Genomic DNA, 14,865 nt, shown 5'->3' with positions numbered 1-14,865 from the left:
GAAGTTGTATGGGTTTTTGTGACCTAGCCTCAGAGGTCACTGAGGCTAGCATCACTTCCACCACAGTTACAGACCCACCTTGATTCAAGAGGGATGGGAAACATCTCTCAAAGGAAGTAGCAGAAACATCACATTGTAAGAAAAGTGTGTGAAATGCGAAATCTTGTTGTCATCTTGAAGAATACAAGCTACCACACAAATAAATTAATATATAATAGTGATATGATGTAAGTGCTAGGGGTGAGGAAAAGGGAAGGACAAGGAATTGGGGGTGTGGTACAGCAGTAGGGGTGGTTGGAGAAGGCTTCGTCATTAAGGTGACATTTGAGCACAGACCTGAAGAAGGTGAAGTCAAGTTCAGGTTTTATTCTTAGTGAAAGTGAAGTCATGGGAGGATTTTGAGCCAAGGAGTGACATGGCCTGACTAACATTTTTAAAGGACCATTCTGGCCACTTGGAGAGAATAACTGGTAGGGACAAGGTTAGCGAGCTATTGCAATTTACAGGTGAGAGATGATGGTGGCCTGGACCAGGGTGGGAACTGTGGAGCTGTGCTTCAGTTGAGTGAGTTCTGGAGTATGTTGTTTACTTCTCTGTGACCTATTTTTCTGTAATTTAGTTAGTGCCCTGGGAGACAGTTTTGACCCATAATGGCTAACAAAATGTGTGTGAGTGATGGTACTATGCCTGCCACAAAGAAATAAAGGAAGAATATCCTGCTGAATGTTAAAATGGGAGTTTTGCAGGGGCTGGGGAGGAAAGAATTCAGGAAACAAGGATAAAGATCAACAGATCATCACGGGATGGAGTAAATTCTTTGACACTGGAAAAGATATTCTAGCTATGCCACAGCCTGGGGGGATTGATCAACAGTTGAATGACTGATAGCTGGAAGAAATCAGGGGTAGAGGCATCTATAACCTCAGAGCATTTGAAGAAAACTATAAACCTGGCAACACCAGAGCAGCATCTCGAAAAAGACTATATAGTTAGCACTTCCATTTCCAGAAATGTATTCCCCTAGCTAAAGAGGGAAGACCCATATTAATTTGGACAGTCTTTGAACATTGTGTCATCAGCTAACACAGAAGTTTCTAGAGTGAAATATTAATAATATAATTGATACTTGTCATTCTTCTATATTTGAACCATCTTGATGATTATGGGAAAAACCAAAGCAGCAGAACAAATAGCCTGGATCAAATCCTTAGGAATTAATTCACGTAGGGCTCTATAACATATTGCGGATGGGTCTGAAAGCCAACCCACTTCTCCGTATTGAAGAAATTGGGACCCTAATGCTGCTGCTAAAAAGCTATCCCAGTCTTCAGTAACCAACTTAGAAAAATTGAATCCTCTCCATATGGGTTTCTAAGAAAGAAGGTCAAAAGTTAATGGAAGTCCCAAGTTGGGCATTTCACAGTTAGGTAGCAGGAGGGTGTTTCTTTTCAACAGTTTATGGAAACACTTATTTGCTTCCTTGGCTTATGGTTTCTGCCACGAGTTGAAAATTGGAAACACCTGTAACTTGGAGAGTGTCAAGGCAGAGATACAAATGATTTCAACATGTCTTCAGAAGTAGTGAGCCATGGGTGCCCCTCTGCTGTCATTTTGTTAATGTACAGACTCAATCACTGACTGCTCAGGTTCAGTGTGAGGGTGACCAGAACGTGTCAGGGTGGGGATTGGAGAGGACTGTGAGGTCAGTCCAGGCAGAAAGCAGCTTTGAGGGGACCAATGCCAGCTCATTTTCCTTAAAAATGAGCATCCCACTCTTATAGAACACACTCAGGGTTGTCAAAACCAAGAGCTCAAACAGAGCGACTCATTTTGGAAGAGCTAGGAAAACAGTGGCAACATTTTTCACCATCTGAGCATCTCCCAGCTCAAAAGATTGACAACTGATTGCACTGAGCCTGGAAGTCTAAAGAAGTCAACATGTAGGAGGAGAAGGAGACACGAAATGTCTAGCTTGACAGGGAAATCATCGTGAAATAAAGGGCAAGTTAAGACCTATATCTGACCGGTGTCAAATAAAAAATGGGGAACTTGAAGGCTGCTGTAGATTGTATTTATGAATATTATTTGCTAATTCCTTATGTTTATAGGCTCTGAGGTCCTTCCTAGGGGCTCAGAAAATTCTCAGGAGGTGAGAAATAGCTGGAGGAAGTTTTCATATTGGGTTTCTCAAAGCAGAATTCCTCATTCTCTTCCAACAAGAAGCAATGGAACGTCTCTGTCTTCAAAATATATTTTTCAAGAAATGCATGAGCAGTAACTGCATCAGTCATGAAGACTTCTTTGTGAGCTGCTATATGATTTCATGGAAGATAATAACTTAGTTAAATTTAGAATTAAATTAATATTAGAGATACCGAGAAGCAAACCTATACTTGTTGCATCTAGGTGTTGCCATGGAGGTGAGCAGGTATGAGAATTGAGTAATTAAACTGATTCCGTAAAACTTCATGGAAAAATGAATTGGATTACTTTATGGACACACTTGTTTGTTTGTTTGTTTTTTAGTTCTACCAGTTTATTGCTATCAACCCATCTCCCTCCACCCTCATGCACACATGCTCAGTCATGTAACCCCATGGACTGCAGCCCACCAGACTCCTCTGTTCATGGACTTTTCCAGGCAAGAATACTGGATTGGGTTGCCATTTCCTTCTCCACTTTATGGACACACTTGTTATGTGGCTTGTTCATTATAAGAGATTGCAAAGCAAAATTTAATTAAAAAATGTTTTTGGTCTAAGATACATTCTTTTTCTAATTTAGCAGTGTTTGTTTTTTTATTATAGTTGTAATAATTTCCAGACACAACTGTGGATATTAAAAAAACTTGAGTCATCCTTTTGAAGGACATGAGGATTAATATCATTGTTTTACAGTTGAGGAAACTGAGGTATCTTCCAGAATTAAGTTTAAAAATTTTCTGGTGTAGATAAGTGGTCCGATTTTGGGGGGTATCTTCTAATTGTTGGTTATATACAGTAAGAGTTAGAGATAGCAAGGAGACCATCTCCTGTGATAGCCAAAGAGGCATTTTTAATGCCTTTCCCATTGCCTAAAACATAAAGGTAATAAAATTGGAAAATGTGAAAGTGCCAAGATTCACCAATTTAAAATCATTTTAAAGGAGGAAAATTACTTAACCTTCATTCAGCCAGGAAATAATTCTCACTTCTAGGTTTGCATGTCAATGCATCGGTGTGTTAGTACTATGAGTCAGGGGGGAATATGAATTTCCTCTTTCCTATGCACCTGCTTCCTGGCAGCCTCTGATCTCTGCTTCTCCTATTCAGAAATCCTATTCCTAGTCTAGAAAAGTAAACCTTAATGTTTTATGCATTATGAAACTATTGAAAATCTCTATGAAAGCTATGGATAATCTCTACTAGAAAAATGCACATTTGTGCAAATACACAAAATTTTGCAAACACTTTCAGGTTTAAAGCCCATTCCCATGTCTGTAAATGGTCCCCAGGGAAAGCACCTCAGGCCTGGGGCTACTTGGACAAGATGTTTCACTTCCTATCTTCCCAGAGAAATGATAGCCTCTCAATAATCATATGAACATGTATGCCCAAAGAACTATTATAGAGTTCCTTCTTATTCTAAGTGGTTTATTATTATTATTGTTGTTACTGTTATTTTATGTCTTCCTTTACCTTTGCCCCAAACGTTCTTCAATATCTGTGAAAGTCCAAGCACCTCTAAAACCTGAAAGATGATCAGATACTCTAGTTACCTCAGCCAGCTGAACTTGATACCACTGGAGCGGAGGAGGTTATCTCTGATTCTCCAATCCTACAAATAAAGTGACCCTCTTGGGATGCTTGGCCCCACTCCACCTGATTCATTGGCTGTGGCTTATTTATTGAATATTCATGTTCTCTCTGCATTTCTCAGCCTCCCTTGCAAGTGTTAGGTAGGGCCTCAAGATTGAGTCCTGGCAAATGAGAATATGGGTGTTAAGTGATGGGTGACTCCCAGCCCACTTAAAGGCTAGTGTGGCTCTTCTCTTCCTACTTAGAGGAAGGGTAGAAACATAAGATGGAAACAGCCAAGATTCCTGAGTCACCCCAGGGAGGAGACCTGAACTACTGAGCTTTTCAAAATACGCTAGGTTTTACCAGAACAACCACAAACCTTTATTGTGCTAAGCTTTTGAGATTCGATTAATTTGCTAATTTAGCATGGCCTAACTATACTGATAAATACATTGGTATAAATACTGGATTAAAAAAAGAAGAAAGAAATTACCCCAGAACATTTTTATGGCTAAGAATGGAAATCAGTATGGTTAACTTGATAGGGCTTGATATTCCCTACATTGCAGGGTTATTGTATTATAGATATGATAATATATAAAATGCCTAGGATGGCACCTGGGTTATGTTAGCTACTCCATAAATGGTGGCTTTTATTGTTAGTTCTTAAGATATCCTATCCCATAAGTATTTAATGGGACATGATAAAACTTGACTACACTCATGGATGATAGGCTCCATATTCTGATTCTTTCTCAGATTTCTTCCCTTTAAGGTGTCTCTGCTAACTAGTTCAGCTGTGGGGCTCAAGTATCTTTTATAAAATTACTGCAAATCATAACTTCCAAGAAATAAACTGTACACTGTCTTTAATCCAATAAAAATTGAGTCAAATCCTGTTATTTCTTCCACGTATTAACTAACAAAACAGCATAACAGGTAAAATAATATCGCTAGGTGCTAATTCTTGTAGTCCAGACAATGAAAGAATATGACATACAAAATAATGCTACATGAAGGACTTCCTTGGTGGTCCATTGGCTAAGGCTCCATACTCCCAATGCAGGGGGCCCTGGGTTTGATCCCTGGTCAGGGGACTAGATCCTGCATGCTGCAACTAAAGATTCCACATGCTGCAACTAAGACCTAGCACAGCCTAAATAAATAATTTTTTAAAAATAAAGTAATGCTGCTGGAGACACAGTACATTCTGGGTTGGCGGCGAGGGGGAGGGTAGCTCTATGCAGGCTCAAGTCTTCAGTGAAAACTTGAAAGAATTAGGGCTCAGATCTTGTCTTAAAGCACAGGTAGGATGTAGATAAGTGAAGGAAAGGAAGGAAAACATTCCAAGTGGGCAACAGAATGATCAAGGTACTGATCAATCTCATAAAGGTTAAATATCCGTTTAAATCATATAAAATTATTGGGGGTTTTTTGGTAGGTAAAAAGCAGTCAAATATTGGCAATTTCATATTGTTCGTCCTAATAAAAGTGACATTTGTGGAGTGGTATACTGGAAGTTTCAACTGTATTGGTAATGTTTCTGTCTTTTGTACTGAGTGGTAGATACCTAAGTTCTTTATATGACTTATTTCTTAAATATTTCACAATTATTAAAATAATTAAAAGAAAAGGAAAAAGAGAAAGTTAAGTCTCATCAAATAATTTAAATAACTCCTTTAGGTAACACTTATTCTCTGGATGAAAATCACATTTCTCAGCATTCTCACACTTTCACTCTCTTTCCCAGCATTTCTCCAAGTGTATCAGCAGGGCTTATCAACCATGTGACAAAGGAGAGAACCCAGAGACCCCTCAAGTGTGGTGTCCTTGACTCCCCTGGCCTCTGGGGCCATGTCCCCTCTCCACCTGGCCACTCCTTGCCCTGCTGGTGTTTGCAACTGAAATTTGTGGTTGGAGACCATACGGCTATGATCTGTGAGCTGGCCTCCCTCAGGGTGCTCAGGCCCTGTGGCCCTCCCTCCACCTCTTCTTAGCGCTCTGACTGTGGGTCTATGAGGACAATGGTGCCCTGGCCCAGGGTAGCAGAAGGGGGTGGTTCCCTCTGCAGTGTTCACTCCATTGTCACCTTGTCCCGTAAGTTCACCCCTCCAGCCACCAGCCAGATACTCAATCACTGTGGCTCTCACTGTGGCTTTCCCAGGAAAGCCAGACCTCAAGGCCTCCTGCCTGACCACACTTCTACATGGTGTGACAGAGGGGAACAGAGCATCCTGGGCCTCCTTACGAGGGCCCAAATAGGACCAGCCTCTGCCATTCCCTCCGATTCTATGATGCACCCCTGTCATCTCTACACAGAAGCCCGGAGGGGAGAAATTGGGACACACATCTGACAGCTTCCCCCTTGCCCCTATTTCTTGTTCCTCCTACTTCCCATCATTCCCCCAGGACCAAAAACATAGGCTTGCCTGCCTTCCTTGGCTTCATGTCCTTCTGCCACTGAGCAGCAGGCATCAGGCCTGGCAGTCATACCCTCTGGGAGAACTTCCTGAATTAAGTTCCCCAAGTGGGGCTCTTCAGGGAGGCACAGGAATTCTCTTTTTTAAAGGGAATTTAGGAAATCCTCTTTCAAGCCACTAACCTGGCCTAGAAAGTTCTTGTCTTGCTATAAAATCCCATGTTGAATGTCAGAAGCCAAATATCTCAGTTATTTCCCCCTCAGTCCTTCTGTAACAAATCCTTATCTCCCCTAGGCAGATGAGTGTCAAGGGCCAACTGAGAATCAAGTCATTTTCTCAGAAAGGGAAAAAGGAAAGTATGTTATTCTTCAAAAGATTACTTTTCTAATTGCACAAAAATTCTCCCCATCCCCTTTCTCCCCCTCAAAGAGCTCCAACAACTCCCATGACCCCTACAGGTCAAACACCAAGATTTACTGGCAGGATGGGTACTCAAAATGTTGAACAACTAGCTGAATAGCAACCTAGACCCATGACAAACATGTACAGGAAATAAAACCAGTTAAGTAAGTTCATAGTGTTTGCTCTTCTTCTCTCTCAAAACACATCTGTGTACAGCTTTGTAAACAATTTACCCAAGGGCTCCCCTTCCTCCATCCACGTTTGCAATGACCCTCTCTTGCCTGGTAAATAAAATCTGTGGTGCACTTCAGATGCTAGTTAACAAGGCATGACTTCAAGGAACATAATCTATCTCATTGGTATCACAATTGCCTTTTAGGCAAGAGGTCTTTGGAGGAAAACACTCAGATTCAGTATTCAGTCAGTGAAAAAAAAATGAAAGGAGAGACCAGGTCAAGAGTCCTGCCAATCACAAACCAGCACATTACTTACCCTTGTCTAAGCTCAGTTTCTTCAATTATGAGATAGGGTTATTAGAATTCACTGACCCAATGCACGTAACTTGCTTAGCACAGGAAAGTGTTGAGAAATATGTGTTAATAATAATCATTATTATTACTTTATTGTTATTACTGGGCCAGTGGCCCACTATTGATGATGAAAGTGTTTCCCTGCCATCAGCACCTTTACCCACATATACATGTGGGCCTTTTGATCCAAATGTTGAACTAGTGAAAATGGCAGGAATGAAGTGAGTGTGTGTAATGGGGGCAAAAACAGAAATTTCAGTCAGAGACCATAGCCCTGATTAGCACAAAAGCAAGCTTCCCCCACTGAGAAGGGACAAAGTCAAATTCAAGCACTTCAGGCTCTCATATGACTTATACAGGACAATAAAAATATTTTAATAAACAATTAGGGAAAAGAGAAAAATGTTGATTTTAAAGTAAACATATATTAAAAAATAGATCCACAGGAATACTTGACCACATGCTATTCTAGTAACCCAGGCTTTCAGGTCTGCACTTGGGACAGTGCTTCCAGACGTGGAATGTGTCCATGGCCCCGGGGTCACAGGGTAATAGAAGAGCCATAGAGAAAAGAGGAGCTTGGCAGAATTCCCTTCATATTTTAAGCTACAGCTTTCTTTACTGAAATAATAGCTTTCAAGACAGAAATTATTCACAAACCATTAATAGTATATACATTGAGATGGGAAGATAAGCAAGAAGAATAACTAAGTCTGGCCTGTTCTTTCAATGAGGGCTTCCCTGGTGGCTCAGACAGTAAAGAATCTGCCTGCAATGCAGGAGACCCAGGTTCCATCCCTGGAAGATTCCCTGGAGAGGGGAATGGCAACCCACTCCAGTATTCTTTCCTGGAGAATTCCATGGACAGAGAAGCCTGGCAGGCTACAGTCCATGGGATCTCAAAGAGTTGGATAGGACTAAGCAACTAACAAACACACATACACACACACTCTTTAAATGAAATACTGCCTAAGTATAGAGTAATGAAGTAGATGACTTTTCAAACCTTTCTAGGTCTCTTAAAATAATTCCATTGTCTATCGCAGTGGTTTTTCAGACATTTTTTTGACCACAATACACAGTAAGAAATATATTCTACTTCTTGACCCCGTACATGCAAACGTGATACTGGTTTCACGAAAGAATACTGACTCTTAGTGTGTAATATTTTTCTATTCTTTTATTCCGACTCCTTCCTTTCTTTCCCTTTCTTTCTCCTTCCCTTCCTTTCTAAAACTCCTTGCCAAACTGATTTTTGCCACTTATAATCTGAAAAAATACAGGCCTAGTGGGTTTTTCTAATCACTAAATATTTCTGCAATATTTCTGCCCATCCAGAATATGGATAGAATTCAGCCAACTTCCCAGGACAGCAGTTTCTAGGTTTGACTTTTGTCTCTAGGATTTAAGAAGTCATTCCCAGGGGATCTTGTTTTCTCTATAGGTGAAGATAAGGATTTAGGAGCCTAGGGGAAGAAGGGGTTCAGATGAGAATCAACAGAAAGAATGGAAGGTCTGAAGACGAGAACCATTTATCTGGTGCAATATATTTTATGTTAATTTAAGAAAAACTCTATCTTAAATATTTAGCATCATCAAGCACCTTTTACAGTTAACCCAGCAAACAAAGCTCTGGCTTGGAGGCCCCATCATTTATTTTCACGGAAAAGAGACCTCTTTTTTAAAAGCCAGGTCCCAACCCCCGCCGCCAGAGCCCCAACCCCTCCCAGGCCTCGGGTAACTTTTCCCTCCAGTTTGGTGGAAGGTTACATTAGAAGAAAATAGTCCCTACCGTCTAGAAACTTTTCAGGGAAAAAGAGGGCGTTTGACGTGTGGGTGGGTGTGCGGAAAGCGCCGGCAGGAGCAGCAGGAGCGGCGAACGCCCGGGGCTGGGCTGCAGACGGGTGCGGAGGCGCCAGCGGCGGGGGTGGGACGGGGCGGGGGTACGCGAGGCGGGGCGCAGGGGAGAAGACAGCCCTGAAGTCTCCCAAAGGGCAGTGGCCGCCGGCTCTCCTCGGTTGAGCAGCCGCTGCCCGCGAGGGGGCGGTGGCGGCCGGGGAGTTGAGGATGGGGCCTTGGTCTCCCGAACCCGTGAGTCCGCTTGGGTTGTCAAGACTCGTCTTTTTTTTGATCATTTCTTTTTGTCATGATGCTCTTTTGGCCTCGGACTCCGTGAAGGGAGCCATATTAAGAGTGCAGAAGAGGTGACCTGGAGGAAAAATTAAAAGGCGACTTTTAAAAATAGAGTTTTTCTTACTTTTCTCTCGCTCAAATTAATTTAGATGTAAATTACATTTGGAAAGATCAGGCTCCGAGGCTCTCATTTGCCCTCACCAGATACTTAGAATAAGATTTCGGTGTGATAGTAATTTTGCCAATGGAAGCCGACTCCCCAAAACATCATCCTGGTAAGTAAGTAATGAACATTTCCATGGGTTATGACTTTGAGGTTTTGTTTTACTTCATTCTAATACATGGCCCTTCTAAAAGTGGTAAGATCATAACTCAGCCCAGGTTTAATTAAGATTATTTTTAAAAAATCTTGATGGGTAGGTAATTTGCCTAGTTTCTCCTTATTCAGATTTAGGAAATTTTGCTTTATTGTTGCATGCTTTTTAAGTATCTTTTGCCATGTTGTTCTTAGTGTGGATGGAACACAGCCTCTCTCTTTCCTGATTAGTATGTCAACAAACATTTGAGGAGTGTTTAGTTCAGAATACTGTTGGGTATTATGGGTTAAATAATCTGACATACCTGTCAATTTCATCAGAAACAGCATTTATGTATACATATAGTCTATATTGGGCTTCGCAGGTGGCACAGTGGTAAAGAATCCGCCTGCCAGTCCAGGAGATGCAACAGATGCAGGTTTGATACCTGGGTCGGGAAGATCTGTTGGAGTAGGAAATGGTAACCCATTCCAGTATTCTTGCCTGGAAAATTACATGGACAAAGGAGCCTGGAAGACGACAGTCCATGAGGTCAAAAAGAGTCAGACGCAACTGAGTACACACATACACACTCACACTCACGTGTCTATACCATGCTATACACCAGAACACACACACACACACACACACACACATCTATACCACGCTATACACCAGAAATCTTTGTGAAATGTAAACTCAAATTAGAGACCCTGTTTTATTTTGCAGTGAAATGGAGTTAATCTCCTTGCAGTGTTGTGTATTTTAAGATACCTAGGATATAATAGGGACTCATTAAATGAGAACTATTTATTATTTATCTAGATATGCTCTAAAGTGCTTTGCTCATGGCAAACAGTAAATACTGGTTGAATGAATGAACATGGCATGTTCCTTACTATATACATAGGGAAAATACCAGGATGGGGATCCTGTAGCGCGATGACATCATCAATAAAGCTTAGCATGGAAGTGTCTGCCCTAAAGCCCTTTCACCAGATGCAGGCTCTCTTGACCTTGGAATGCGGATTACTTAAAATTTTAGGGGGAAAAAAATGTGTACCTACTAGACTAGTAGGCCCTAGCCTCTTGTCAGTATGGAGTTTGAGAAGTTTACTTAAATGTGGAAAAGCTAAGCTCACTTGACACAAATCGGGGAAAAAAGGTTTCTACACGTTATTCAAGTTATTCATGTCAAAAGCGATTAGTGGGCCCCAGCTTCCATTACATCACTCATTGGGAGAGTGTAGGCTGGGAGCTCTGCAAGTCACATGATTCCATGGAGGAATTAAGGCTGAATTTTCTTTTGTGTTTCTGCCCTTAGCTATATTCAGTAGTAAGCATGTTTGGAAAAGGTTAAAACAGAACATGGAGCTCTAGTTTATTTTAATGCTGTCAGACTGCTAAGCAGTGGAAACTTGCTGAAAAGATTTACCAAGCTGTTTCCTTAAAGACTTTAGTGAATTAATTAAAAGGGTTCTGAGAGATACAACATGCCAGTCTCCTACTGGCTCATAAAATTGTTCTTTCTGATTGATGTGACTTGACAGCTAAGCACAGCGTATGTAAAGCTGCAGGGGAATAAAACAAGAGTAGTGCTGATGTGTTCAAAAGACATGTAAGTGTTCCACTTGAATTGGCTGTGACCACAGAGTCAGCTGGACACTGTGCTCATTTCCTTTGGCTCAAGTACCCGAGCTCCATAGAAGCCCAGATTTGGCAAGGTGCTGAACTACTGAGTGAAAATGAAGTCACAGCTTCAGAAGAGATTTCACAGATTGCGATGTGTAGGTATTCTGTTTCACGTTTTAGTCATTGCTTTTCGAATGCCTGCTTTAAGATAGTCCTCAATTATGGAACCATGTCTGTGCCACATGGTTTCCAGAGAGACTGAGCCAAAAGTGAACTATGTTCTTTAGTAGACAAATATCTAAGACAAGTAGATGGATTGCAGAAGTATTCTAAAATTTTTAGCCAAATTCTGGGCAATGTTGGGTCTAACTGGTTTAGAAAACACATTCTTTTTCAGCCAACAGTGAAGCCAACATTGTTAACAATATGAACCAACGCTGAAAGCCTTCATCATTAATACATACCTGCAGTCAGAATTTGAATGTGACCTAGCCAAATATATTTACTCATTCAATGCTAATTTAAATAAGTGGTAGGCCTTGGAGATACCTCAGTTCTTATATTCTCTCATAGTGCTGTTCAGTGGGAACATAATGTGAGCATATGTCATTTAAAATTTTCTGGTAGCCACATAAAGACATTTAAAAGAAACCAATAACATTAATTTTAATAATGTATTTTATGTCCACCAAATATATATATATTTTAATATGTAGCAATATTGAATTTATTAATATTTGCATTCTTTATTTTGAATTGTTGTTCTAATTCAGTGTGTATTTTACACTTAGAGCACATCTCACGTTGCACTACTCAGATTCCACATATGACTAGTGACGTTAGGCAGCCCAGGTCTAGAGGGAAACACAGATAAGTAAAAAGGTAATTTCAGTAAGACGTAATAAAGGCAACGATGAGATAAGTGTAAGGTACAATGAGAACATATAGAAAGGGCTTAGTTCCTTTAGTCTTCCACCTAAAATTTCCATACTTCTCTTTGCTTCTCTGTATTCTTCCTGCCACCACTCTGATGCAAGCTGGCATCATCTCTCTCCTTGATTTCCACAACAGCCTCCAAAATTGTCTGCCTGCATTCACCTATGGCTCTCTCTGCAGCTACAGTGGTCTTTTAAAAATGACCGTATGGGACTTCCCTGGTGGTCCAGTGGCTAAGAATTTGACTGCCAATGCAGGAAATATGGGTTCGATCCCTGGTCTGGGGAGATACCACATGCTGCAGAGCAACTAAGCCCATGCACTGCAGCTATTGAAGCCTGCTCGCCTAGAGCTTGCGCTTTGCGATGAAGAGTAGCTCCCACTCACAACTAGAGAAAGCATATGCACAGCAGGAAAGACCTAGTGTAGCCAAAAATAAATAAATAAGTAAATACGTTTAAAAAATGTCCACCTGATAATATCACTCCCCTGCTTCAAACCTTAACTGTATGATGAATGCACATTGAACAAATGCGAAATGATGGATATAAAACACCTGGCACAAGGCTTCTGCTCACTGTTTGGTTCTCCCCACATCTCCCTTTCGCTATCTTGTTTCTGTCATTTCCCTCTCTGGCTCTGGAAAAACCATCTGCCTCTCACTTCTTTCTTTCTCTTATCACTTCTTAGTCTGTTATCATCTGAATTTTCTTCTTTCTTTCTTGCTTTCCTCTTTCCTTTTCTCTCTCTCTCTCATGCTTTAGTTTATTACAATATAGAATTTAAACAGGCTTAAATTTTAGTGCTGTAGTGAGTTCCCTGGAGACCTAGTGGTGAGGATTCTGGTCACGATTCTAGACTTTCACTACCCTGGGATCAGTGCCTGGTCAGAGAACTGAGATCCCATCCCACAAGCCTCACAGCACAACTGACAAAAACAAACAAAAAAAATGTGTGCTGTAGTTATGTACTTCAAGTTCTTCATTTTATTTGCTCATTTGCCACTCGGCATGTGAGATCTTGGGCTTCCCGGGTGGCACGAGTGGTAAAGAACCTGCCTGCCAGCGCAGGAGACATGAGGGACATAAGTTCAATCCCTGGGTCAGGAAGATCCCTTGCAGGAGGGCATGGCAACCCACTCCTATATTCTTGCCTGGAGAGTCCCCTGGACAGAGGAGCCTGGCGGGGTACAGTCCATAGGGTCGCAAAAAGCTGGACACGACTGAAGTGACTTAGCACTCATGTGAGGTCTTAGTTCCCTGACCAGGGAATGAACCTGTGCCCCTGCACTGGAAGCAAAGTTTTAACCACTAGACCATCAGGGAAGTCCCAAGTTCTTCATTTTAAAAGTTAGAAGAGATTGACCTTGGATCAGGATTAAATTAATATGCTTTTTATTTCAGCGTGGCCTTCAATTAACTCTTCTTATAGAGAACTTCTATAGAAGCAAACGTATTCTCTCCTGGGAGGAAAGCAATCCCCTTTCATGTTTTGTAGCAGAGAAAATGATGCAGCTATATACACAGTATCCTCCTCTAGTGATTTGAAACAAGTCAGAAGGAGAAGCCAGGTACCTGCCTGTAGCTGTGCGTTTCTTAGGTGGATCGCTGCTGCCTTCTGGCAGTAGGGCAGTGAGGCAAGTTAATTATTCAGTGTCAGGGGAGGTAAATAAATAAATGAATTACCTAATTAAATAAACCTTCAGGGTGTTAAAAGCTGGCAGTTTCCTTAACCACACACTTGTTTTTGAGGACCAGTTCTCTTGTATGAAGGAACAACCAACCCAGGCATATGGGCTCTTCCCTTTTACCTCTGAGAAAGTGGATTTATGACCGTCTGTGTACTCATCTCTCTGTTTATGTCTCTGACATAGACCACTCTGCCAGTTGCCAGCACTCTTTCTACCTCCACTGAGAACATGGAGAGATTCTGCAACTACAGAAGGAGGAAAGAAAGTTATAATTCAAGAAGGACTTCTGGGTTTCCCTGGTGGTCCAGTGGTTAAGAATTCGCCTAGCAATGCAGGGGACAAGGGCTCGATCGCTGGTCCAGGAGGACCCCACGTGCCGCAGCTACTGAGCCCGCATGCAGCAACTGCTGAAGCCCACACACCCTAGAGCCTGTGCTCCACAACAAGAGAAGCCATAGCAATGGGAAGTTCATGCACCACAACTGGAGAGTAACCCTCGCTTGCCACAACTAGTGAAGGCCTGCATGGAGCAACAAAAACTCAGAGCAGGCATAAATAAATAAATAGATATTAAAAAAAAAAAAAAGAAAGAAAGGACTTCCTCCTGTCAAGGCATAACAAACACCAACACAAAACAAGTGAGGGAGAATCTTAGCCGAGAAAAGATGTTTCTATTACAGAAATTACCCCACCTCACCAACCCCCCAATCCAAAGCCTAGCTTGAGGGAGGCCCTACTCCCAGAAGGGCTTGGGCATTCAGAGTCAGAATCAGCAAGCTTTTGTTGAATAGACAGATACCACATACAAGGCAGCTCCATGTACTTCTTTCTACTACACCCTTTTAATATTTGAACTTAAGAGACACCCTCCAACTTTTTCCCAGATGGAATTTTATTTTGAAATGAGATCCTGCAGCATGAAGACCAACTACAGAAATACTTTAGTGTTAAGGACCTCCACAGCCTAAAACATTTTTCCTAACTTGTACCACTGTTCCATGCGCATCCAGAGGCTATACCACGTCCTACACTAACAGCTTGTTCTTA

The 14,865-nt window shown here is 41.5% G+C and overlaps 1 protein-coding gene and 1 long non-coding RNA gene across 7 annotated transcripts in view; one reads left to right on the top strand and one right to left on the bottom strand.

Annotated features, from left to right (window-relative positions):
* Nucleotides 1-9,122, bottom strand: part of POGZ (pogo transposable element derived with ZNF domain) — a 62,301-nt gene extending 53,179 nt beyond the window's left edge. For 3 of the 6 annotated variants that reach the window (XM_081487510.1, XM_081487522.1, XM_081487528.1), the window contains exon 1: nt 8,924-9,118. The gene's annotated coding sequence lies outside the window, so the exon portion shown is untranslated. Of the gene's footprint in view, nt 1-8,923 lie in introns of all 6 variants that reach the window. The other 3 variants (XM_081487503.1, XM_081487506.1, XM_081487525.1) reach the window with 3 other exon arrangements.
* Nucleotides 8,925-14,412, top strand: LOC145505455 (uncharacterized). The gene is made up of 2 exons (XR_014053055.1): nt 8,925-9,539; nt 14,002-14,412. It is a non-coding gene; the product is annotated as an uncharacterized LOC145505455 (long non-coding RNA).
* Nucleotides 14,413-14,865: the final 453 nt, after the last annotated feature.

This window comes from Giraffa tippelskirchi, chromosome 5 (genome assembly GCF_054371585.1).
Source record: "Giraffa tippelskirchi isolate mGirTip1 chromosome 5, T2T-mGirTip1v1.2.pri, whole genome shotgun sequence".
In the NCBI taxonomy this organism is placed as follows: domain Eukaryota; kingdom Metazoa; phylum Chordata; class Mammalia; order Artiodactyla; family Giraffidae; genus Giraffa; species Giraffa tippelskirchi.
The sequence above is the reverse complement of the archived record's forward strand: the minus strand, read 5'-3'. Positions and strand labels throughout refer to the sequence as shown.